The sequence below is a fragment of the Macrobrachium nipponense genome, chromosome 11 (genome assembly GCF_015104395.2).
Source record: "Macrobrachium nipponense isolate FS-2020 chromosome 11, ASM1510439v2, whole genome shotgun sequence".
Lineage (NCBI taxonomy): Eukaryota > Metazoa > Arthropoda > Malacostraca > Decapoda > Palaemonidae > Macrobrachium > Macrobrachium nipponense.
In genome coordinates, this window is record NC_061087.1 from 47,361,479 (window position 1) to 47,387,138 (window position 25,660).

Sequence of the window (25,660 nt, forward strand, 5' to 3'; positions counted from 1 at the left end):
GTTATGAGGCTGAACTCCAGTAAAATGAAAAAGCTATTGATTAGCAGATCCCATACAGAATTCCCATCTCATCTTCCCCTTCAGGTGGATGGAACTTTACTGAACGAGTTTGAAGCTTTAATAATTCTTGGTGTAACTATTGACTCACATCTAACTTTTGAGAAACATCTAATGAAAGTTTCAGCACATGCTGCACAAAAGTTGGGTATCGTTTGAAAGGCCTCATATATTTAAAACAGTGATAAAATCAATGCAACCTGTTTTAGGTCATTTGTACTTCATTTACTAAAATACTGTTCTCGGATGTGGATGTTTGTTCCTGCCAGTGATTTGTGATGATTGGTTTCTGTTATCTAATAGTAGTAGTTATGACTTGGACCATCGATAGATAGTCTCTTGTTTGTCACTTTTTCATAAGTTGTATTTCAACATAGATCTTTCACTTTCATAATTGATCCCTGATCCCCTTTATCTGCCGAGAGCAACTAGATTCGCTGAACAGCAGCACACAATATGCAGTAAATGTGCATCGCTGTCGAACTCCTCAGTTCCAGAGGTCCTTTACTCCTCATACCGCTGGACTGTGGAACGGAACAGCCTCCCAGAGGAAGTCGTGCAGTTGGGACTTCAGAAGTTCAAGCGAAGGTACAATACATTACTACCCTAGTACTAGTCTTCTTGCATTTAAATACATTTTTATCTATCTGGTAATTTATTAATTTTTTTCCTTTTTTTTAGTAAGTGGGATCACTTCTTTCTGTATTTTACTGTACGTCCTGTACTTCATAATGAACACCATATTCTTTGGACACTTAAATTTGAAGTCACCTGCCCATGTGGGTGTGTTCCATGTGAATAAGTTTCATCTCCTGAATAATGTATAGCTTATATAAGATATATAGATATATAACTATATATATATATATTATATATAGATATATATATATAGTTATATATATATATATATATATATAAATATATATAACAAATATATATTATATATATATATATCTATATATATAATAAATATTATATATATATATATATATATATATATATATATAGTATATATATATATACGATTATAATTATATATATTATATATAACATAAAAATAATAGATTATATTTATAAAATATATGTATAACTGAATCACGAAAGTTTGGAACGTGATAAATCCATAAATAAAGGTATAAGCCACGAAGGAAAGATAAACAACGGAGTTTCTGCAAGATCTTTCGACTAGACATCCTTTATTAAGCAGACAAACTGACTTATATGAGAAATTCAGAGTACAGGAAAGGTCATATAAATGACAGATAGGGATTATAAAGAGATTAGCACCTAGAATCCAACACACTGGAGAATGAGTAACCTTTCCAAACAAGCATAAACATTATTAATAATGTTAGCTCTATTTCATATAAACTTTCAAAATATATCACTAAGATCTTATCCCCGCTACTTGGAACCATCTCCGATTCTCATATATATAATTCTCTAGATTTAGTTGATAAATTAAACAATATTACTTTTTGCCCCACTGATAGATTCGTTAGTTTTGATGCATGTTCTCTTTTTACTAAAGTCTCTATAGATTCTATTTCAGAATATCTTAGTAATGAACTAACTCAGCGTGAATTACCTCTACCTGTAAGTCACATTATTTCACTCACTAGGTTGTGCATTTGTGATTGTAAGTTTATATTCAATGGTGAATTTTATCAACAAATATTTGGCATGGCAATGGGCAATCCTTTATCACCACTCCTCTCAAATTTGTACATGGAATTCTTTGAAAACGATTTTTACCTAATATCATTTATATTCCTGTAAAGTGGTATACATATGTTGATGATATTTTAGCTGTTCTGCCTGCTGGTATTAATGTAAATGATTTACTCTCTAAATTAAGTGACCAGGTACCATCGATTAAGTTTACTCTGGAATTGGAAAAAGACAATTGTCTCCCTTTCTTAGATGTTTTGATACATAGAGAACCACTTCAATGTAAATTCAGTATTTATAGGAAACCAACAAACAACATAACTTATGTTCATTTATATTCAGGCCACCATCAAAACATCTAAATATCAATTTTTTCTTCTATGTTTTTATGAGCATTGCGCATTGTTAGTCCCCAATATTTGGATCAAGAAATTTAATACATAAGAAAAATAGGGAAAGATTTATGTTATCCTCCACATATATTACATATTTGCTATAATAAAGCCCACAAAAAGTTTTAAAGTGTAAGTAACACGGAGAAAGAAAATTCTAAGAACATTCTCAGTTTGCCTTATTTTAACGGATTTGAAACCATTAAATCATTGTTAAAAGCCTTTAAGGTCAACCTTGTTTCTTCCTATAATAACACACTAAAAGGAATGTTCATAAAAAATTACCCCAGGGAAAGCAACAACATAATATATAAAATTCCATGTATGGACTGCCCCTCCTTTTATCTCGGACAGTTGAGCAAGGGCTTAGAAGTAAGATTAAAACAGCATAAATATTCTGTCAGAACTGGGAAAACATCTAATGCAATATTCATTCATTTAAGTGAAAACAACCACAGGATAAATTGGATTGGTAGTTCAGTAATTGCAAGATCAAAAGATATCTTATCAGAATATCTTTTAGAATCTGCTTTAATACAACTTACTTCCCAATGTAACTTTGATTAGTCGTGGCCTGTTCCATTTAGACCCTTGTATTTGTAACATGTTTAAGAATGACCTCAAAAATATAATTACAGACTTAAATACAAATTAGTTGCCTTAGAGACATTTTCTTTGTATATGTATGTTTAATATGTTTTGTGAAGAAGTTTTTGTTACCAAAGATCTGAATTTGGTCAGTTGTCGCCTTGTATAATCCTTTAATTCTCCTGTCCCTGTGTCTGAGCAGTTAGATTTAATCTTTTGGTTCTTAAATTGTACCCATGTTTATACTTCTTTGGAAAGGATACTCATTCTCCAGGTGTGTTGGATTCTAGGTACTAATCTCCTTATAATCCCTATCTGTCATTTATACGACCTTTCCTGTACTCTGAATTTCTCATGTAAGTCAGTTTGTCTGCTAAGTAAAGGACGTCGAGTTGAAAGATCTTGCAGAAACTCCGTTGTTTATCTTTCCTTCGTGGCTTATACCTTTATACACACACACATATACTCTATATATATATATATATATATATATATATATATATATATATATATATATATATATATATATATATAAATATATAAAGATAATGTCACGGAGGAAAATGAAAAGATGAGAATTACCGAGATCTTTTGGTTTTAACGACCCTTTACTTAGGGCAAAACTGATTAGAACAAAGAGAAACACAGTAGAGGTAAACACATACCAACAGGCAATACAGGATTAACAAAGGTCCAATTCACTTTAAAGAAACGAAAAAATGCCCGTGGCTAGATTAAAGATTTAGAAACAGTCACCACTTGTGGTCACAGGTAATTTAATCAGACAACAATACATTTATAAAAACAAGAAGTCATATACAACCGGACAGTACAAATTTAGCAAATTCCAGATGGATAGATTAAGGATTTAGGAGGGATGCGGTCGAAGGCAATTTAATTAATTGTATTAGTAACATGAAATTTACAAAAATGTTCAAACAATGAGTGAAAAACGAACATAAAAATATAGCGTGCAAGAGAGAGAGAGAGAGAGAGAGAGAGAGAGAGAGAGAGAGAGAGAGAGAGAGAATAATAATAACTAAAAACATGCGGGACTAATTAATTAGTAGTTAATTCATTTATTTTAAGGTCCTTCATAAACATTTTACAAATATATGGGTTCAAATTAGTGATTTGTATAATTGCTGATTTCAGTAAATTTCTTGAAACATAATCATTAGGCCTAACAATTATAGAGCTATCACCCCAATTTATACAATAAGATTTTTCGCTCAGGGTGGGTAAATAGTGCATTTGAATTCTGGGCTGTTCTAACTGAATACATATGCTGCTTAATTCGTAAATCTAAATTTTTGCTTGATTGACCGACATAAAAAAAAGATGGGCAATCCTTACAAGGAATTTTGTAAATGAGGTTGTTATTTCTTACAGGACTATTCTTAATTAGCATACCTTTAATGGTATTGTTATAGAGAACACAACATTAACATTAAGAGATTTAAGTACTGAGTAAGGTAAAGCTAAGTACATTTTTAGGAGTTTTTCGTTATTAACAACACTATAAAACTTTTTGTGAGCTTTTTGATAACATAAATCAATTACATGAGGTGAGTAACAGAGATTATTTCCTATTTTTTATGTATCCTATTTCTTGGTCAAGATATTGTGGACTCATAATCCGCAAAGCATGTAAGAACATGGAAGAAAAATTTTAAAATTGAATATTAAGATGGTGGCCAGAATAAAAATGTACATATGTTAAAATTTTTTGTGGGTTTCCTATAAATACTGAATTTACATTGGAAAGATTTTCTATGTATTAATACATCTAGAAAAGTGATAACATTATTTTCAATTTCAACAGTGAATTTTATGGATGGCACTAAATTATTCAATTTAGACAATAAATCTTTTACATCGATACCAACAGGTAAGAGAGACAGTCAGCATAGTAATACCTGGATAAAAGGGGCAGTCACAGAGTAATACCTAGATAAAAGTGAGTCACTACAGTAATACCACCTGGATGAAAGGGGCAGTCAGTACAGTAATACCTGGCTAAATATGACAGTCACTACAGTTCACCACAGTAATGACTAGATAAAAGAGACAGTACAGTAATGCCTGGATAAATGAGACAGTCATCATAGTAATACATGGGGGACAGTCACCAAACTAATGTCTGGAAAAAATGGACAGTTACCACAGTAATACCTGGATAAAAGGGACAGTCGCCACAGTAATAACTGGATAAATGGGACAGTTACAAGAGTAATATCTGGATAAATTGGACTGTCACTACAGTAATACTTGGATAAAAGAGACAGTCAATACAGTAATACCTGGATAAATGGGACAGTCAGTACACTCATACCTGGATAAAAGGTACAGTCACCATAATAATACCGGGATAAATGTGAAAGTCACAAGAGTAATATCTGGATAAATGGAACTGTCAGGAAAGTAATTACTGGGTAAAAAGGACAGTTGCTATAGTCATTTCTGGGTGAAAAGGGAGTCACCACTGTGGCGACTGTCCCTTTTTACCCATTAATATGTATGTATGTATGTATATATATATATATATATATATATATATATATATATATATATATATATATACATACATACATATTAATGGGTAAAAAGGGACATTGCCACAGTGGTGACTGTCCCTTTTCACCCAGAAATGATATATATATATATAATCTATATATATATATATATATATATATATATATATATATATATATATATATATATACATAATATATATATATATATATATTATATATATATATATATATATATTAGAGAGAGAGAGAGAGAATGTTAATGGACACGAAAAGTGTTGCTGTCAACCAACACAGAACAATTATATATATAAATGTTAAAATGACTCAGAATTAAGAAATTTACAATTTCAACAGATAAACAAGCCAATATTTAACAAACAGAATGTAAGAAGCACGCTGCTGCCGTCCAGGAGGGGAACCAAGGACTGAATGACATCAGACAAAAACAAAGACAGGGGCAAACCCAAGACAGGTACAGTGTTTTAGAGGTAGTTTGGTTGTTTAAAGTAGGAACAAGCCTCCTAAATAATGATTAAGTTATTGCTAACTGATGAGGTGAAGTGGCTCTGGAGAGAATTTCAAGATATTTATATTCGATATCTTGTTTAAAATTTTTGGCATGGTCCCGTACATTAGAAAATTCTGGATTAGTTACCATGGTACCCGTTCTATAACCAACTCCCTGATGACAATCAATTCTCAATTTTAGTAGTGGGTGAGAAACCCCACATATTTCCCCACCTTACATTTGGGGCAAGTATGTAAATAAACGACATTGGAAGAAACCAGGGAGCTTGCTTTGTCTCTATATCTAAAAAAGAACCAGTGGTTAACGGGTTCTTGGGTGCGGCTCAACTGTTAACTGCCAGAAGATACGGGTGGATAAGATCATTTAGCTGAACATGAAAAGACTTATCATGAAGAAAAGGAACACTAAAGTAAAAAGCTAACTAGAGTACATTAGGAACCCTAAAAATAGCAGCAAACATACATTTAATAAAGTTATATCTGTTAAAAAAAACTTAGATGGTAGCAATTTTCTAAAATATTCTTTAGAAAAATGAGATTTCTTGTTGGAAACCAAACCAAGTGGAGAATAAGGTATAGGACTTGTAGAAGAGTACTTAAAAGAATATAATTCTGAATTGAAATGAAAACTGATAATAAAAATTTGTACCTAAATCGGTAAATGTTTGTTTTGTAAAAATAGAAGCCTTGCTCATTTTGAGACACCAATATACCTAAAATGGCAAGTTTATTGTTGTTTTTAGTAATGTATCGTGAACTTAATGTTGGTATGGGCTAAATTGGCATATTCAAGAAACTGATCAGCTTGCTCTTTATTGTAAAATAAAGGCAGAAAAGAGAGGGGACAGTTGTCCAGCAAATGTTCCTCTAGGTGACACATAAAGATGTTAGAAAAAAGTAAGAAGCGATCTGTTTCTTACATTCTGTTTGTTAATTTTTTTTATAATCTGTAACCTTCTTAATTCTGAGTCATTTTAATATATTATAATTGTGCTTTTCAGCTTTGAAAAGGAGGTTGTGTCCTCGAAACGTCAGCTTGTTGTAGGCATTTTTTTCTACTGAGATTGGCATGCAACATCCTTGCCTTTTCATAAGTTATCACCAACAACACTTTGCTATGAGTTCTTTCTTATGTTCTATGGTGTTTCTCACCTTTTATTAGAGAGGGCTGACACTTGGAACTTTCTTTGGACTCATGATGGCTTATTTAGTAGATGCACTCCAAAAAAAACACAAAACAACACAAAAAACTGATGAACGCAAAAGCAGAATGAGCCACGAGAGGACACGGGATGCTTTGTTTGGGCGCTTGGTACGGGGTCTAGTCACGCAGTGAGGCCCTGGAAGGGGCGTTTGCAAGTGTATTAAATCCTTGGAAATGTACAAAACCCGAGACAAAATTTCGTCAGAAAAAGTTTATGAAAACCCAACCGTACACAAATCAGGGCAAATGAAAACCAAGGTTCCACTGCATATAACATTACCTATAGGATTATATTGTATCTAGTTCACCTTGAACAAAATTACTAAGTTGGTCAAAATTGTCTTGACACCCCCTCAATCAGATGGTCCTCAAGTCATCTCTGCTCCCTGATACCTTGATAATCTTGATAGCTGGGGTGGAGAAGATCCTGAAGGTTTCTTCCCTTTGCTTTTTAAAAAGTTTCTAGTGTGTTGTCTACCAAGATTACTGGATTTAATTATTTTTATGTCGATGCAGTCTTTGTCATGAGCACAAGCTCAGTAATACTGTGCCTGTTCCAAAGAGTGGCATCTCTCCAGACTATTCTCCCTATGTTCTCCAAAGTTGCTGAAAAACTTATTTCTAAGCCACTATATAAGTATGTGGAATCTAAAGGATTGTTAGCTGCATATCGGAAGCACTTAGGTACCGGCGATGCTCTGTTATATTTTATATGTCATTTGCAAGGGAATCTTGATATGAATGTTTTTTTTTGGTGCTGCTTTCGATTGAGTAAATCACAATGCTCTTATTTATAAACACCAGAATCTTGGAGTGGGTGGATACGCTTTAGGATTACTTCAAGATTTCCTTACAGGCAGGCAGCAGCGAGTTGCTGTGCATAGGATCTTTAGTGAACTAAGACCTATTCAGTCTCGAGTTCCACAGGGCAGAGTTCTTGATCTAATGTTATTTTTAGTGTACTTTACAAGTGCTATGGTTGTTGGCCTGCAAAACGAGTTTGTTCAGTATGCCGACGATTCAGCACTTGTGAGTGTAGTAAAGTATCCACTTATGAGAAATGAAGCTGCCCTCAGCCTCAATCGGGACATGGATTGGATCAATGAATGGTGTAGTTGGCGGAGTATGAGGCTGAACTCCAGCAAAACGAAAATACTATCGATTATCAAATCTCATACAGATTTCCCACCCCATCCTACCCTTCAGGTGGATGGAACTTTGCTGAATGAGTCTGAAGCTTCAACTATTCTAGGCATAACTTTTGACTCACATCAAACTTTTGAGAGACATCAAGTGAAAGTTTCAGGAAATGCCACACAAAAGTTAGGTATTGTTTGTAAGGCCTCGTATATTTATAACAGTGATAAAATCAATGCAACCTGTTTTAGGTCATTTGTACTTCATTTACTGTTCTCGGGTGTGGATGTCTGCTTATACCAGAGATTTATCTCTTTTAGATAGATTGGTTCGTGGTGATTAGTTTCCGTTTCCTAATATAGCAGTTATGACTTGTACCATCGACGGATGGTCTCTTGTTTGTCACTTTTTCATAGTTGTATTTCAACAGAGATCTTTCACACTCACAATTGATCCCTGATCACCTTTATCTGCCAAGAGCAACCAGATTCGTTGAACAGCAGCACCAGAGTCCTTTATTCCTCACTCCATTGGACTGTGGTACAGCCTTCCAGAGAATGTTGTGCAGTTGGAACTTCATAAGTTCAAGCGAAAATGCAATGTGGCGCCGTGGAGGAGTGGGTTAGGTCGTCAATAGACTTAAGTCAAGTTAAGCAACACTGGCTCTGGTCAGTCGTTGGATGGGTGACCGCTCTCCTCGGCGTTGATTCCTTGGGAAAGGATCTTTACCATAATTTCCTCAGTCTACTCAGCTGTAAATGAGTACCTATCCTGATGGGGTAGGTCCAGCTATGGGTTAAATAGCAAAATCAGCAATGATGGAAAGAAATGAAGGATTAACCGACAACGACGTAAATGGAACCTCTGGCAACAGAGGAGCTTCGTCCGGCAACCAGGTATTCAACCCAATTGAAGGGGAAGACGGTCAGGTACTTGGAGGTCGTCATCCAGCAACTGATCACCACAACGACAATAATCAACAGCCTGAGATTGGAGCTACAGAGGCAAAAAGGAAGAAATGGACAAGAGAAGAAAATAAGGAAATATGGAGATGCTACATCAAAAGCAACCCGACGGAGAGAGGATATAGAAGAAGATTGGTCAACATCTGGAATGAGAGGAATAACACCCCCCAAACAAAGCAGAGGCTGGCAGACCAAGTAAGGAACATAAAGAAAAAGAACTGGCTCTCCCCAACAGAAAGAGAAGAACTGGAAAGGGAAATGTCACACGACAACGAATTACACGAAGACGAACTGAGAGACGATGCCACAGAAGACGACAGGGAGGATGAGATATCAAACAACGACACACGAAGAAACACCGACGAAGTAACAGAGAGGACGGAATGGGTAGAAAAGATTAGACAATGGATGGAGCCAGATACAGAGAGAACAAAGATCCCCTCCATGAAAGCCTACAACACAAGAAATTAAGGGAGAAAACAAGTGAGGTCAATGAAATAATGGGCATAATACAGACCACCAGTATCACAGAAACAAATAACTTGACATATGCAGGAGCAAGATTAGTAGCAGAACTGATGGGAATTCGAACACCACCAGCACAACCAACCCAACAGAAACCAAAACAGCAACCTCCTTGGAAAAGGCGACTGGAAAAGCAAATCATGGTGATGAGATCTGACTTGAGTAAACTGAAAGAGATGGCAGAAAAAAGGCTAAGAAGCAAGAAACAAGGAGGAACTCAAACGAGAAATACAAAGTACAAGAGAGGGGATTAAACAACACAATAGAAGATGTAAAAAACAGAGGCTTAAGGCCAAAGCACATAAGATCCAACGATACATGAACAGGAATAAGGGATACCAACAGAACAAACTATTCGGAACCAACCAGAAAAGACTATACAGCCAACTAAGAGGGGAAGACAACCACCCAGAAATTCCTGAAGCCGAACCAAGTAAGAGACTCAACATATGGAGCAATCCGGTATCACACAACAAACATGCAACATGGCTCCAGGAAGTCAAGGAAGAAGAAACAGGGAGAATAAAACAAAGATTCACAGACATCACGACAGACACAGTCAGACACCAACTAAAGAAAATGCCAAACTGGAAAGCCCAAGGTCCCGATAAGTCCATGGATACTGGCTCAAAAACTTCAAGGCTACACCCACGAATAGCAGAACAACTCCAGCATTGTATCTCAAATCACCAAGCACCCAAATGGATGACCATAGGAAGAACATCCTTAGTACAAAAAGACAAGAGTAAGGGAAATATAGCCAGTAACTACAGGCCTATCACCTGCCTACCAATAATGTGGAAGTTACTAACAGGTATCATCAGTGAAGGCTATACAACTACCTAGAGGAAACAAACACCATCCCCCACCAACAGAAAGGCTGCAGAAGGAAGTGTAGGGGCACAAAAGACCAGCTCCTGATAGACAAAATGGTAATGAAGAACAGTAGGAGAAGGAAAAACCAACCTAAGCATGGCATGGATAGACTATAAGAAAGCCTTCGACATGATACCACACGCATGGCTAATAGAATGCCTGAAAATATATGGGGCAGAGGAAAATACCATCAGCTTCCTCAAAAATACAATGCGCAACTGGAATACAATCCTTACAAGCTCTGGAATAAGACTAGCAGAGGTTAATATCAGGAGAGGGATCTTCCAGGGCAACTCACTGTCCCCACTACTCTTCGTAGTAGCCATGATTCCCATGACAAAAGTACTACAGAAGATGGATGTCGGGTACCAACTCAAGAAAAGAGGCAACAGAATCAACCATCTGATGTTCATGGACGACATCAAGCTGTATGGTAAGAGCATCAAGGAAATAGATACCCTAATCCAGACTGTAAGGATTGTATCTGAGGACATCAGGATGGAGTTTGGAATAGAAAAATGCCGCCTTAGTCAACATACAAAAAGGCAAAGTAACGAGAACTGAAGGGATAAAGCTACCAGATGGGAACAACATCAAACACGTAGATGAGACAGGATACAAATACCTGGGAATAATGGAAGGAGGAGATATAAAACACCAAGAGATGAAGGACACGATCAGGAAAGAATATATGCAGAGACTCAAGGCGATACTCAAGTCAAAACTCAACGCCGGAAATATGATAAAAGCCATAAACACATGGGCAGTGGCCAGTAATCAGATACGCGCAGGAATAGTGGAATGGACGAAGGCAGAACTCCGCAGCATAGATCAGAAAAACCAGGAAACATATGACAATACACAAAGCACTACACCCAAGAGCAAATACGGACAGACTATACATAACACGAAAGGAAGGAGGGAGAGGACTACTAAGTATAGAGGACTGCGTCAACATCGAAAACAGAGCACTGGGGCAATATCTGAAAACCAGTGAAGACGAGTGGCTAAAGAGTGCATGGGAAGAAGGGACTAATAAAAGCAGACGAAGACCAGAAAATATACAGAGACAGGAGAAAGACAGAAAGAACAGAGGACTTGGCACAACAAACCAATGCATGACAATACATGACAGACTAAAGAACTAGCCAGCGATGACAATTGGCAATGGTACAGAGGGGAGAGCTAAAGAAGGAAACTGAAGGAATGATAACAGCGGCACAAGATCAGGCCCTAAGAACCAGATATGTTCAAAGTACGATAGACGGAAATAACATCTCTCCCATATGTAGGAAGTGCAATACGAAAAGTGAAACCATAAACCACATAGCAAGTGAATGCCCGGCACTTGCACAGAACCAGTACAAAAAGAGGCATGATTCAGTAGCAAAAGCCCTCCACTGGAGCCTGTGCAAGAAACATCAGCTACCTTGCAGTAATAAGTGGTACGAGCACCAACCTGAAGGAGTGATAGAAAACGATCAGGCAAAGATCCTCTGGGACTATGGTATCAGAACGGATAGGGTGATACGTGCAAACAGACCAGACGTGACGTTGATTGACAAGGTCAAGAAGAAAGTATCACTCATTGATGTCGCAATACCATGGGACACCAGAGTTGAAGAGAAAGAGAGGGAAAAATTGGATAAGTATCAAGATCTGAAAATAGAAATAAGAAGGATATGGGATATGCCAGTGGAAATCGTACCCATAATCATAGGAGCACTAGGCACGATCCCAAAATCCCTGAAAAGGAATCTAGAAAAACTAGAGGCTGAAGTAGCTCCAGGACTCATGCAGAAGAGTGTGATCCTAGAAACGGCACACACAGTAAGAAGAGTGATGGACTCCTAAGGAGGCAGGATGCAACCCGGAACCCCACACTATAAATACCACCCAGTCGAATTGGAGGACTGTGATAGAGCAAAAAAAAAAAAATAAAAAAAAAAAAAAATAATAATAATAATAATAATAATAATAAGTGATACCAACATAACAAACTATTTAGAACCAATCAGAAAAGACTATACAGCCAACTAAGAGGGGAAGACAACCACCAAGAAATTCCTGAAGCAGAACCAAGTAAGAGACTCTGGAAAAACATATGGAGCAATCTGGTATCACACAACAAACATGCAACATGGTTCCAGGAAGTCAAGGCAGAAGAAACAGGGCGAATAAAACAAAGATTCACTGAGATCACAACAGACTCAATCAGAAACCAACTAAAGAAAATGCCCAACTGGAAAGCCCAAGGTCCCGATGAAGTCCATGGATACTGGCTCAAAAACTTCAAGGCCCTATACCCACGAATAGCAGGAACAACTCCAGCATTGTTATCACAAACCTTCATACGCCCAAATGGATGACCACAGGAAAAACATCCTTAGTACAGAAAGACAAGAGTAAGAGAAATATAGCCAGTAACTACAGGCCTATCACCTGCCTACCAATAATGTGGAAGTTACTAAAAATTATCATCAGTGAAAGGCTATACAGCTACCTAGAGGATACAAACACCATCCCCCACCAACAGAAAGGCTGCAGAAGGAAGTGTAGGGGCACAAAAGACCAGATTCTGATAGACGAAATGGTAATGAGGAACAGTAGGAGAAGGAAAAGAAACCAAAGCATGGCATGGATTGGCTATAAGAAAGCCTTCTACATGATACCACACATATGGCTAATAGAATGCCTGAAAATATATGGGACAGAGGAAAACACCATCAGCATCCTTAAAAATACAATGTGCAACTGGAATACAATATTTACAAGCTCTGGAATAAGACTAGGCGAGGTTAATATCAGGAGAGGGATCTTCCAGGGTGACTCACTGTTCCCACCACTCTTCGTAGTAGCCATTATTCCCATGAAAAAAGTACTGCAGAAGATGGACGCTGGGTACCAACTCAAGAAAAGAGGCAACAGAACTAACCATCTTATGTTCATGGACAACATCAAGCTGTATGGTAAGAGCATCAAGGAGATAGATACCCTAATCCAGACTATAAGGATTGTATCTTGAGACATCAGGATGGAGTTTGGAATAGAAAAATGTGCCATAGTCAACATACAAAAGGGCAAAGTAACAAGGACTGAAGGGATAAAGCTACCAGATGGGAGCAACATCAAACAAATATATGAGACAGGATACAAATACCTGGTAATAATGGAAGGAGGGATTATAAAACACCAAGAGATGAAGGACATGATCAGGAAAGAATATATGCAGAGACTTAAGGCGATACTCAAGTCAAAACTCAATGCAGGAAATATGATAAAAGTTTAAACACATGAGCAGTACTAGTAATCAGATACAGTGCAGGAGTAGTGGAATGGACGAAGGCAGAACTCCGCAGCATAGACCAGAAAACTAGAAAACATATGACAATACTCAACGCACTACACCCAAGAGCAAATACAGACAGACTATACATAACACGAAAAGGAGGAGGGAGAGGGCTAAGCATAGAGGACTGCGTCAACATTGAGAACAGAGCACTGGGGCAATATCTGAAAACCAGTGAAGACGAGTGGCTCAAGAGTGCATGGGAAGAACTGATAAAAGTAAAACCCAGAAACATACAGAGACAGGAGGAATGGCACAACAAACCAATGTACAGACAATACATGAGACAGACTAAAGAACTAGCCAGCGATGAAACATGCCACTGTCTACAGAGGGGAGGGCTCAAGAAAGAAACTGAAGGAATGATAACAGTGGCACAAGATCAGGCCCTAAGAACCAGATATGTTCAAAGAATGATAGATGGAAATAACATCTCTCCCATATGCAAGAAGTGCAATACGAAAAATGAGACCATAAACCATAGCAAGTGAATGTCCAGCACTTGCACAGAACCAGTACAAAAAGAGGCATGATTCAGTGGCAAAAGCCCTCCACTGGAGCCTGTGTAAGAAACACCAGCTGCCTTGCAGTAATAAGTGGTATGAGGACCAACCTGAAGGAGTGATAGAAAACGATCAAGCAAAGATCCTATGGGACTATGGTAGAACAGATAGGGCGTTACATTAAATGACCAGACGTGACGTTGATCGATAAAACCAAGAAAAAAGTATCACTCATTGATGTCGCAATACCATGGGACTCCAGAGTTGAAGAAAAAGAAAGGGAAAATGTTAAAGTATCAAGACCTGAAAATAGAAATAAGAAGGATATGGGATATGCCAGTGGAAATTGTACCCATAATCATAGGAACACTAGGTACGATTCCAAGATACCTGAAAAGGAATCAAACCAGAGGCTGAAGTAGCTCCAGGACTCATGCAGAAAAGTGTGCTCCTAGAAACAGCGCATATAGTAAGAAAAGTGATGGACTTCTAAGGAGGCAGGATGCAACCCGGAACCCATCACTATGAATACCACCCAGTCGAATTAGAGGGCTGTGATAGATCGAAAAAAAGATAATCATACAAAAAATAAAAATATTCTTTAAAAAATACTGAAATGCTAAGTTTTCTGGAATTAAACGTAACTGCATTAACAGGTTAGCTAACAGCGAGTCCATTGTTAATCCTTCTCCACTTATCATACACTCTGAGGAAAGACAAAATATTCCATGCAATACAAAGGTCTACTTTTTCACATTCTTAGTTTTTACTTTCATTTCTAGCAAGATTTCCCCTCCCTCTCCTGAAATCGAAAGTTTTCTAGTATCTGGCTTTTAAAGACCCTGACAAATGCCATATGGTTTGCTTCATGTTAGAATCAGAAGTCTCTTCTGCTTACCTTTTTTTCAACAAAAGTTCTCATATTTTCATTACATCTTGAGCTGGAAATCCGATACTTAAATTCTAGAGAATGTGGCTGCCATTGTCTTGATCATTCCCCTTCGATTGATACTTAAGGAGTCCACTATCTCTCCTGACACAAGAGACCAACTAAAAATGAATAAAACTGCCCTCTTATGTACATTACATAACAGCATCATCTCTTCTGGTGTATTTCCAAGTGCCTCATTGGATATGACTACCTTATGGGATGTACGAAGTGGTCCTCTTGATCGTCTAGTGGAAAGGACATGTTACTTTGCTTTTGTTAATTGTAGAAGGCCATGGCTCAAATAACTATTCCAGTTCTTGAGGGGTTATGTTCTCTTTAAAGATACAAACTTAATGTTGAATTAAGGGAAAATTACACAACTTCAGAAACTAAATAATATACAGTTAAATGACTAGGTAAATAATAATGGTAAAAAGGTTCATTATGAAAATTTTAGTTTTTCTTTAAATATTTAATCTTAGCACACCCATTCACTCAAAATAACGAAAAAGAAGAGTGCCAAATCGATTATCACTGGGTAAACCGAAAGCTGAGCTGTCTGTGTTGGTCATGATATATTTGGCAGAATTAGGCTTTACTACAATAGTCTATCTAGTTTAGTCAAGTCTAGTAATAATGTTGGATCAAAGGCCATTCCACGAGGAAAACAGAGTGGGTTGTTGGACAGACAAGTTTTATGATTAAACATCATGAGGCTTAACATACAGATGTGTCAGAATCAATGTGTTTCGAAAATGCGCCTCCAGATAAGTGACGAGTGATAATATAGTAAGAGCTGGGAAGTTGCAAAGTCACCATATTTCCTCGCGCAATAAAGATGATATAATTTCTAATAACAACTCGGATCTGGCTCATACACAAGGCGTGACCCGACCTGAGTTCACAGTTCACTTTCACAGCGGTCGTGATGCGAGAATCGAGAACAATAGGAATAAGAGGTTAATTGGAACCGGTGTAAAAATACGAAAAAACAATTGCACTCGCAGGGAGGTTTTGCGGAAAGAGAAAGTTGTGTAAATACTTCATGCTTAAGTCTTTTCTGTCTTGAGAGGAACTGAAAGTTAGCTCATCAATAGAACATACAAAAGCCGAGTTTTGTTTTCCTCTCTCGCGTCTTTCCATTCGAACCTAAACAGATTCAAGAATCAGATATGCAAGTTCGACGTATATTTTTAAACATCAGCTGATAATAAAACAGTATTAATTCTATGCATTAGATTTCGGCAAACCAATAAAATACGAAATATTTTTCATTGTTCTCAATTTTACCGAGAAGAATATATACAAAATTCCAATGCCTTACCTTTGTCTCCAAAACCATACTTCAATTGAAAACCTTCCAATTTTTCAAAATACACCTAATATATTATTGTAAGAATCAATCCATATCAATACAAAATAATTGACACATCTTTAGAAGGGAAAGTTATAAGTTCAAGATAATGAAATGTTGTTTGAACTGCAGCCCTTATGTTTAGTAAACTTGGATATCTTGTCTCTCTTTCCTCTTCTGTCATTTTACAGCTTCCGTTATTCCTGTTACTCAAGCCCCATCCATCGTCTTCCTTCACCTCCCAGCCATCCTCTTTCGTTCTCACCTAGCCTCGAATGTTCTTTCGGTTCCATTTTGTTTGATCTTTGGTCGGAGCATAAACATTTTATTGAAACGAATCTCAATTCTACATCAGCACTATTTACTTTCATACTGAGCAGCGTCACATACTCTGCGATATTCCAGGTTGGATCTATATCCAAGGTTGTATGAATCACCACCATTGCAGTGCTTTGCAACCTTGTAATAACTACTGTATTTGCAATGTCATGCACTTTGGGTTGGCAAAGCCTCAATTGTCACATGAGACGGAGGATGTAAAGTTTAAATGTACAGAAGTCAATAATGTATGAATGACGGGGTAATATTTTCCCTGAATTTTAAGGAAGATCGTGAATGCCTGAGTCAGTCCTGCAGCATCCATGCAAAGATAGTAGGATGTACATACTGCAGTTGTCAGGTTCTTCCTGATGCTCTCTTACCTTGAATACTTTTGAAATATAGTTCAAAGGATATATGCTACTCCCTAGATGACAAAAATGTGGCCATTTAATGAACTGCACTTCTAACTAAACCAAAAAACCAGTCTGCTTCTGTAGCAGTTTTAGTAACGCATAAAAATTCACAATTTTTTTATAACAATCTGTTCATTCCTTTCATACACAGGGTACGATCTTTCCGTTAGTACTTGAAGAATGGATGGGCCAGCGACTGTGCGGTTTGTTTTTTCACTGGAGTCATTCCTTGTTAGAATACCTTCTTGATACATAAAAATGTGCTGATGGCCATATACTATTTATATATACATATATATATATATATATATATATATATATAATATATATGTGTGTGTGTGTGTGTGTGTGTATACACACACACACACACACATATATATATATTATATATATATATATATATATATATATGTATGTATAGTGTATATATATATGTGACTCCAGTGAAAAACAAACCGCACAGTCACTGACCATCCATTCTTCAAGTACTAACGGAAAGATGGGATGTGCATACTACAGTTTTGGCAGGTGCTTCCTGAGCTCTCTTACCTGGAATACCTTTGAATTATAGTTCAAAGGATATATGCTATCCCCTAGATGACAAAGATGTGGCCATTTAATAAACTTCATTTCTGTAGCAGTTTTAGTAATATATATATATATATATATATATATATATATATATATATATATATATATTAATATATATATATATATATATATATATATATATTATTACTAAAACTGCTACAGGAATGAAGTTTATTAAATGGCCACATCTTTGTCATCTAGGGGATAGCATATATCAGGAAGCACACTGTAGTATGCACATCCCATCTTTGCATGGATGCTGCAGGACTGACTCAGGCATTCACGATCTTCCTTAAAATTATTTAGGGATTATCTCGTCATTCATACATTACTGAAGTCTGTACACTTTCTTCGTTTTCACTTTTCCTAAATACGACCTCGAGTAACCATTGCGTGTGTGTTTTTGGTGTGCGCATACAAACGAAAAGGAATTAGTAGTGTATAGTAGTATATATATATATATATATTATATATATATATATATATATAATATATATTACTTTAACATCTAAAACGATAGAATCCATCAAAGAAACACAAAGGAAAGGTATGATTGTCTCTTGAAAAGTATACAGAAGTAGAGATTTGAGAAGAGATAATCTTTCATAATCTTTTCATTGCACTACCGGGTATTGGGGTCAAAGATGGGAAATTCCAGCTTATATGACTAGGATTTAACTCGTGTCATTATAGAGCCATAATATTCGTTTGGTCTTTCATCTTCGTATGTACATATATAACTGCATTTTGTACATGTAGTACATTGTCATTCACTCGACTCACCCTGTAAAGAAAGTACTCCCAGACGTATTCTTCCTGCTCCAGCCATGGAATGAGCGGAGAGACAGAGACGCGTTCTCTGTTTCCAGCCAGGTCACTCGTATACGACGTTCACAATTACTTTGCGAGTGAAAAGATAAGCAAAGGGGCCTTGACCGGTGTGACGAGAGTTTACGATTGGGCACGTGAAGCTGCCAATATTCCAGATGTAAACTATTCATAATAAGGAAAAAGAAAAAAGTAAGATACGAAAGTGTGGATGGAGGGATCGGTCTCGCACCATCTAGTACAGAACTTAATCCGGCTTTACTAATAAGCCGATGAGATTTTCCCTTCGTTTGTTTTTTGTTTTTTTTGTATAGTGTTTTTACGTTACATGGAACCAGTGGTTATTCAGCAACGGGACCAACGGCTTTACGTGACTTCCGAACCATGTCGAGAGTGAACTTCTATCACCAGAAATACACATCTCTAATCCCTCAGGGGAATGCCCGAGAATCGAACTCGCGGCCACCAAGGTGGCAGGCCAAGACCATACCGATCACGCCACTGAGGCGCTTATTTTTTCCCTTCGTCTATTAGGGAAAAAGTCATAAACTTTTAGATTGAAATACGAAGCATTCTGATGACACCTCCTGTCATCCACCATGACATTTTGGTTTGACTTTATTATAAAAAAAATATTTATTGACTTTTCATTCACTATTATAATGTGCAAGACACAGTAGGAAAATTAAATTATTTGGTGAACTGTTATTAACTGAGAGAGAGAGAGAGAGAGAGAGAGAGAGAGAGACTAATTTTGATGCTTCTTAATTCCATTTTGTTCTTACATGACTGAATTGATAATTATAAATTATATCTAGTTTCTTATGACATTTCACGTTTCATGTTTCAATAAGATTTTTAAGTGAATTATTGTTTTAATTCCTTTTATTTGTTACAATTCAGTTAAGTAACAATAGACTTGCATCAATACTTATTATATGCAAGAAGGCATTAAGCCTAACAATGAACAATGCAAAAAATGTTTCTGACGAATATTATTTAATTCATAACATGTGCTTGAAAATTGAAACATACATAATTGATAAGCCACAGGCTTTGCTTTTTACCTTAGTTATTACCTTTCAACTTTTTTTCATAGGAAAACATATTATCAGAGCATGACATTACAAGTAAACCACTATGATAATTTGAAAGATAACTTGTCCCCATAAATCAGTTACTTCACGGCAACTCTACTGACTGCCGCACCCTCCCTGCTGCAGTTGCCAGATTTTGCTTTCTAGGTTGACAGTTTGTCCGAAGATCTAGATTGAGACTTTTGAAACTGACTGTACGACGATTAAGGAAAAATAATAAAATACATACATGTACGTATATACACACAAATATATATATATATATATATATATATATATATATATATATATATATATATATATATATATATATATATATATATATATATATATATATATATATATATATATATATATATATATATATATATATATATATATATATATATATATATATATATATATAGAGTATAGAGAGAGAGAGAGAGAGAGAGAGAGAGGAGAGAGAGAGAGAGAGAGAGAGACTGTAAACTTGAGTATTCCTTCAAGTTCGGGTACTGAACTATATGAGAAGACTATGGAACAGAGGCATGCACAGCCAAGATCCGAGATCATTTGATAGTTAGCTCCCATGCGGAGTGTGCCAAGTAAATGCGGAATGGAAGAAGTGCGATAACTGTCCCAACTAACTACTGTGAAGAATGAATGTAATTCCAGTTGATCACATGATCTACATTTGAGTCGTCTGTAACAGTAATTCATTCGTGATTGGCGAGACATCTCGATTTAACGTTAACGAGCATCTCATTAAAACATCTACAAAAACAAAAACCACAAACAACACAACTGAGAAACAACTTTCACCCCACCTTAAACCCAACCTAAGCAGATGACCACTTGCCTGTTATTATTGCTCACTGCCTGAGGAAAACTTGCCGTATTACGTTCCGAAGTCGCCGTTCACAATGACATGAAAATGGACTCATGATTGAAAAATGAAGGATGCACCAGTTGAGTTCTGAATGCAAAAACCGACCAAACAACCACCGACTAAACAGGTTTTGAATTTAACATTCACCTGGCACACCGAGGAACCACTCATTGGAGTCCTACTTTACCTCCAAGAGAGAAGATTCGTTTACGAAAAAAGAACAAGAAACAAGAATCCAAGTTGCTGATCCTAGTTCCGTGAGATTTTGACACTACATGTTTCATATAGACATATATAGAAGAGATAGTATATATATATATTGATATATATATATATATATATGAGAGTATAATATATATGATATAATATACACACACACACACACACACACACATATATATATATATATCTATATATATATATATATATATATACTATATATATATATAGGTATATATATATATCATATACCAATACAAGGAATGAGATTTGGAGGTAAACTGGGGAAAGAAGGAACTAAAAGCCATCGACTCTCTTACCTTCTCAGAGCAACTTTCACTGTGATTCTAATGTTGGGTTTTCCAGGTGTTGTGAAATGATGAGACGTTTCTGGAAAAGTATTTTAATCCAAAAAAAATCTGCCCAGACTTTGCGCCAATTCTCTTTTCTCGAGCCAAATATTTCTTTCGAGATCACCACTTTCCACGGCACCTGCAAGAACGTTTATTTTAAAAGCGAGGCTCGGAATTTCCTGCTTAACAAATACCTTTGAGCAAAAACAAGTTGCACACTTATCTAACACAAACTATGTTCGCATGATGGGTGCGTGTGATCGTTCACTTTGCCATTCCTATGAGCCTTCTATTCCTGAAGGAGTCACATTTTCCAGTTAAGTTAACCTGCATTGCACAGACGAGAATTGCAGTGTCTCCTTTTCATTTGGAGCATTCAATTAATGGCCACTGACAACGAAACTTATTCCATTTTGACAACATAACGGGCCCGGATCCTTCCACGCACCCAATCGACAGGAAATCGACCACAGCCGGATGGATAGTTGTTCACCCAACTGCCGCTCGAAGGCTACTGGGCTGAGTGGGCTTGTGCCCACCTACTGACCTGACAACACTCCTAGTCTTCACACTAATTCGATTCTTCAGAAGGCTGGAGTGGTTCGTTCACTGGAAAGAAAAAAATAATGGCGGAAACTCCATTCTTTCGATCTGAGACAAAAAAGTTTGTGTTGCATAAACCATTCCGTGCGGGATAACGCATACTTTAATACACACATGCACATCATATATATTTATATATATATGTGTGTGTGTGTGTGTGTGTGTGTGTGTGTGTGTGTGTGTAAGGACGACATTCGGGCCGATAGTTCGCCCTACCTTTTCAAATATCTCTTTTTCCCATATTTATATACATACATATATATATATATATATATATATATATATATATATATATATATATATATGTTCCATCTCTTCCAAATACTAATATGTAGAGCGATTCACGCCCTATTCATCAATGTACATATCGTGTGAATCCGTTTCCTTTATGTCAAAATATGTGGGTATTTTCAGCTGTGAAGAAACACATTCACAGAGGGGGCTCTGCCCTTTTGTTTATGTTTGTTCGTGCGTGCGAAATAAAGTTACTACGATCTACCTCCTTGTCTGACTCAGTCCTCACAACTGGTTACCTCCTGGAGTGGGTGACTCAAGCGGTTTTGGCTTCCGTCCTTAAGGAACTAATTACCACCGCTCACCTTCAGAGAACCTTCAACGGACTCTTACAGCACTTAGTCTAGGTTCTCTGGTACTCCTCAGTGCCATTAGCGGACTCGAAATGGCACTTCCTCACAGAAGTGTTTTGCCATTGATCTTATAGTTTGGCCAGTCATTCACGACCCCTGTCGACCATAAGAGTTAGCTGATCAGACAATGGAGGACTCTCCTCAATCACGTGACTTCTCCTGGCCCGCGCCCTCCGGAGACTCGACCCCTCAGCCCACGGAATGATACGCTAGGGACCTCCCTGACGCCCATACCTTTGCCCCGAATAACTGGGCGGCGGAGCCCCATTCTATCAAACTGCTGCCTTTCTCCAGACAGGACGATGCAGCCTGGCTATACCAGGCTGAGATCCAGTTTCAGATCCACGGCATCACCAGGGACAGTGCCAAGGCGGATCTCATCGCTGGAACATCCCGTAGGACGTTTTTCACTGCTTTGCCCCATGGATGCACAGCCAACCCCGGGAGCTGCCCTACAAAGGCCTGAAGACACAGCTGATTCAGGCTTTCTCCCTCCTGGTTCCCCAGAGGGCCGCCCACATCTTCGACCTGCAGTAGAACAGACTAGTCATCCGTTTCGATAAGTGCACCTTTGGTGCCGAGAAGGTGGATTTCCTCAGCCACGAGATTACTGCAGCAGGAGCTCAACCCATGGCATCAAAGGTGGCTGCAGAGGAGAAATTCCCAAGACCAACGACCGTCAAGGCCCTCCAAGATTTCATTGGGATGGTAAATTTTCACCACAGATTCATCCCAGACATCGCCCACACCATGTGCCCTTTGACCAAGGTCCTGAAGGGCAGACCCAAGAAGCTGATGTGGGAGAAGAGTAGCAGCACGCCTTCGACCAAACCAAGTCTTCCCTCAGCAGAGCCACCACCCTGTCTCACCAGGACCCCGACGCGCCCCTGACTCTCATCACCGATGCCAACAACATTGCGTGTAGCGCCGTCCTAGAACAGCTGGTCAACGGGGTCCCCACGCCACTAGCTTTCCTCAGTAAGAAGCTAAAACCCGCCGAGACCCACTACAGAACCTTCAACCATGTGCTCCTTGCTGTGTACCAGGCCATCCACCACTTCAAGTATCTCTTAGAAGGCACCCCTTTTACCCTAAGGATGGACCACCAGCCACTGGTCCACGCCTTCATCAAGGCAGGCGACGCCTGGTCCGCAAAACAGCAATGTCATCTCAAGGCCGTCTCTGAGTTTGAGTGCTTCATAGAATACCTCCCTGGCGGAAGAAACCTCATAGCCTACGCCCTCTCGAGGGTCGAGATCAGTTCCCTTCACCTCAACGTAGACTACGAGGACCTAGCGTGTGAGCAAGCCTCTGACGCTGAAGTACCAACCTACTGGACTGCCATTACCGCCCTCCACTGGGAGGACATCCCCTTCTGCCCCTCCAGGACGACGCTTCTCTGTTACACAAGCACTGGACACCCTCATCCCCTGATACCTGCCTCCCATTGGAAGCAGGTGTTCAACGTGATCCAATGTCTCTCCCGCCTATCACCCCACACAAAAAAAATCGTGTGGTACAGCTTCAGGAGGGACTCAGGGGAGTGGGCCAGGAATTGCATCATGTACCAGAGCAGCAAGATGGGAAAGCATACTGAATCAGGGATAGGCTCTTTCCCCTCAGCTCAGGCAAAGATTCGGACACATCCACGTCGACATCGTTGCCCCTTCCTCCATCCAACGGCACCAGATACCTCCTGATGGTGATTGGCTGGTCTACCAGGTGGCCTGATGCTGCCCTGATGTCAGACACCTATGCCAAAGCCCTCCTATCCAGCTGGATCAGCCACTGCTCCTCCCTGGCACACCTGATGGGGACCAAGCGCCACCGCCACGTCCTACATCCCCGCAGCCAACAGCATGGTGGAGAGGGAACATCACTCTCTCAACGCTTCCCTGGTGGCATGTTGCAAAGGCCCCGACTGGAAGACACATTTACCACGGGTTCTCCTCTGCCTCCAAACCGCCCCAAGAGTAAACAGCAAACCGTCCCCAGCAGAAAAGGTGTACGGAGAGACCCTGACAATGCCAGGCGACTCTTCCACCACCGACAGCGACGACCCTGACATTCCCATGGCAAGACTCCAAGCAGCCGCCAGAAGTTCATCCCCTGCCAAGAAACATTTACCAACAGGAAGAAGCAGTTCTGCCCGAGTGCCTTGGACTCCTGTAGGTTCATCTTCACCAGGAAAGATGCCGCCCGCCCGCTCTTGACAAGGCCCTACCAGGGCCCACACCGAGTCGTCTGCCGAGAAGAGAAGGCACTCCTCGTTTTGATCAAGGACTGAGTCTCGATAGACTGCCTCAAGCCCACTGTCATCCCGAATGAAGACGACCCCACGGAAGGTCCTCGCAGAATCCCAGCTCAGAACACGATGCCACTGGATCCCTGCAGTCAAACTCCCCAGGTCCACTACCAGGGGCAGTATCCTGTTTCCCAACCCTCCAGACAATAAGGACCCAGAAGACGCCCCTCGACTGAAGGAATCACGGACCCGCGGACCCCTCCAGCTCCCCTCAAGATTCCGCTTACCTCAGCCAATGATTTCTATGCAATCATTGTCTTGAGGGGGGAGTATTTGTAAAGATGACATTCGGGTCGAATGTTCACCCTACTTTTGTAAACATCTTTTTCCCATATATATGTTCCTTCTCTTCCAGATACTAAATTGTATTTGTATATTTTTGGCTGTGAAGAAACACATTCACAGAGGGGGGCTCTGCCCTTTTGTTCATGTTTGTTCGTGCATGCGTGACGGACACTACGTTTCCGGCTGCACGCCACCGTATGTACAGCCTCTCTGCAGAATAAAGTTAGTTCGATCTCCCTCCTTGTCTGACTCAGTCCTCATATATATAATATAATATATTATATATATATATATATATTATATATATATATATTATATATCCTATATATCTATATATATATATATATATATATTAAGATATTAGATATAGATTAGAATCTATGTAATATATAATATATATAATATTATATAGATAATATACATACATAATACATAATATAATATGTATATAAAAAAAACAAAACTTAATAGTATAACGAACAGGATTACAGTTGTATTTCGGTTAGTATC

At 38.4% G+C, this 25,660-nt stretch overlaps 1 protein-coding gene across 1 annotated transcript in view; it reads right to left on the bottom strand.

The window, feature by feature from the left end:
• The window catches only part of LOC135205742 (uncharacterized), a 142,651-nt gene extending 120,815 nt beyond the window's left edge, over positions 1-21,836 (bottom strand). Inside the window, exon 1 of the mRNA XM_064236844.1 lies at positions 21,278-21,836. The gene's annotated coding sequence lies outside the window, so the exon portion shown is untranslated. The remainder of the gene's footprint in view (positions 1-21,277) is intronic.
• Positions 21,837-25,660: the final 3,824 nt, after the last annotated feature.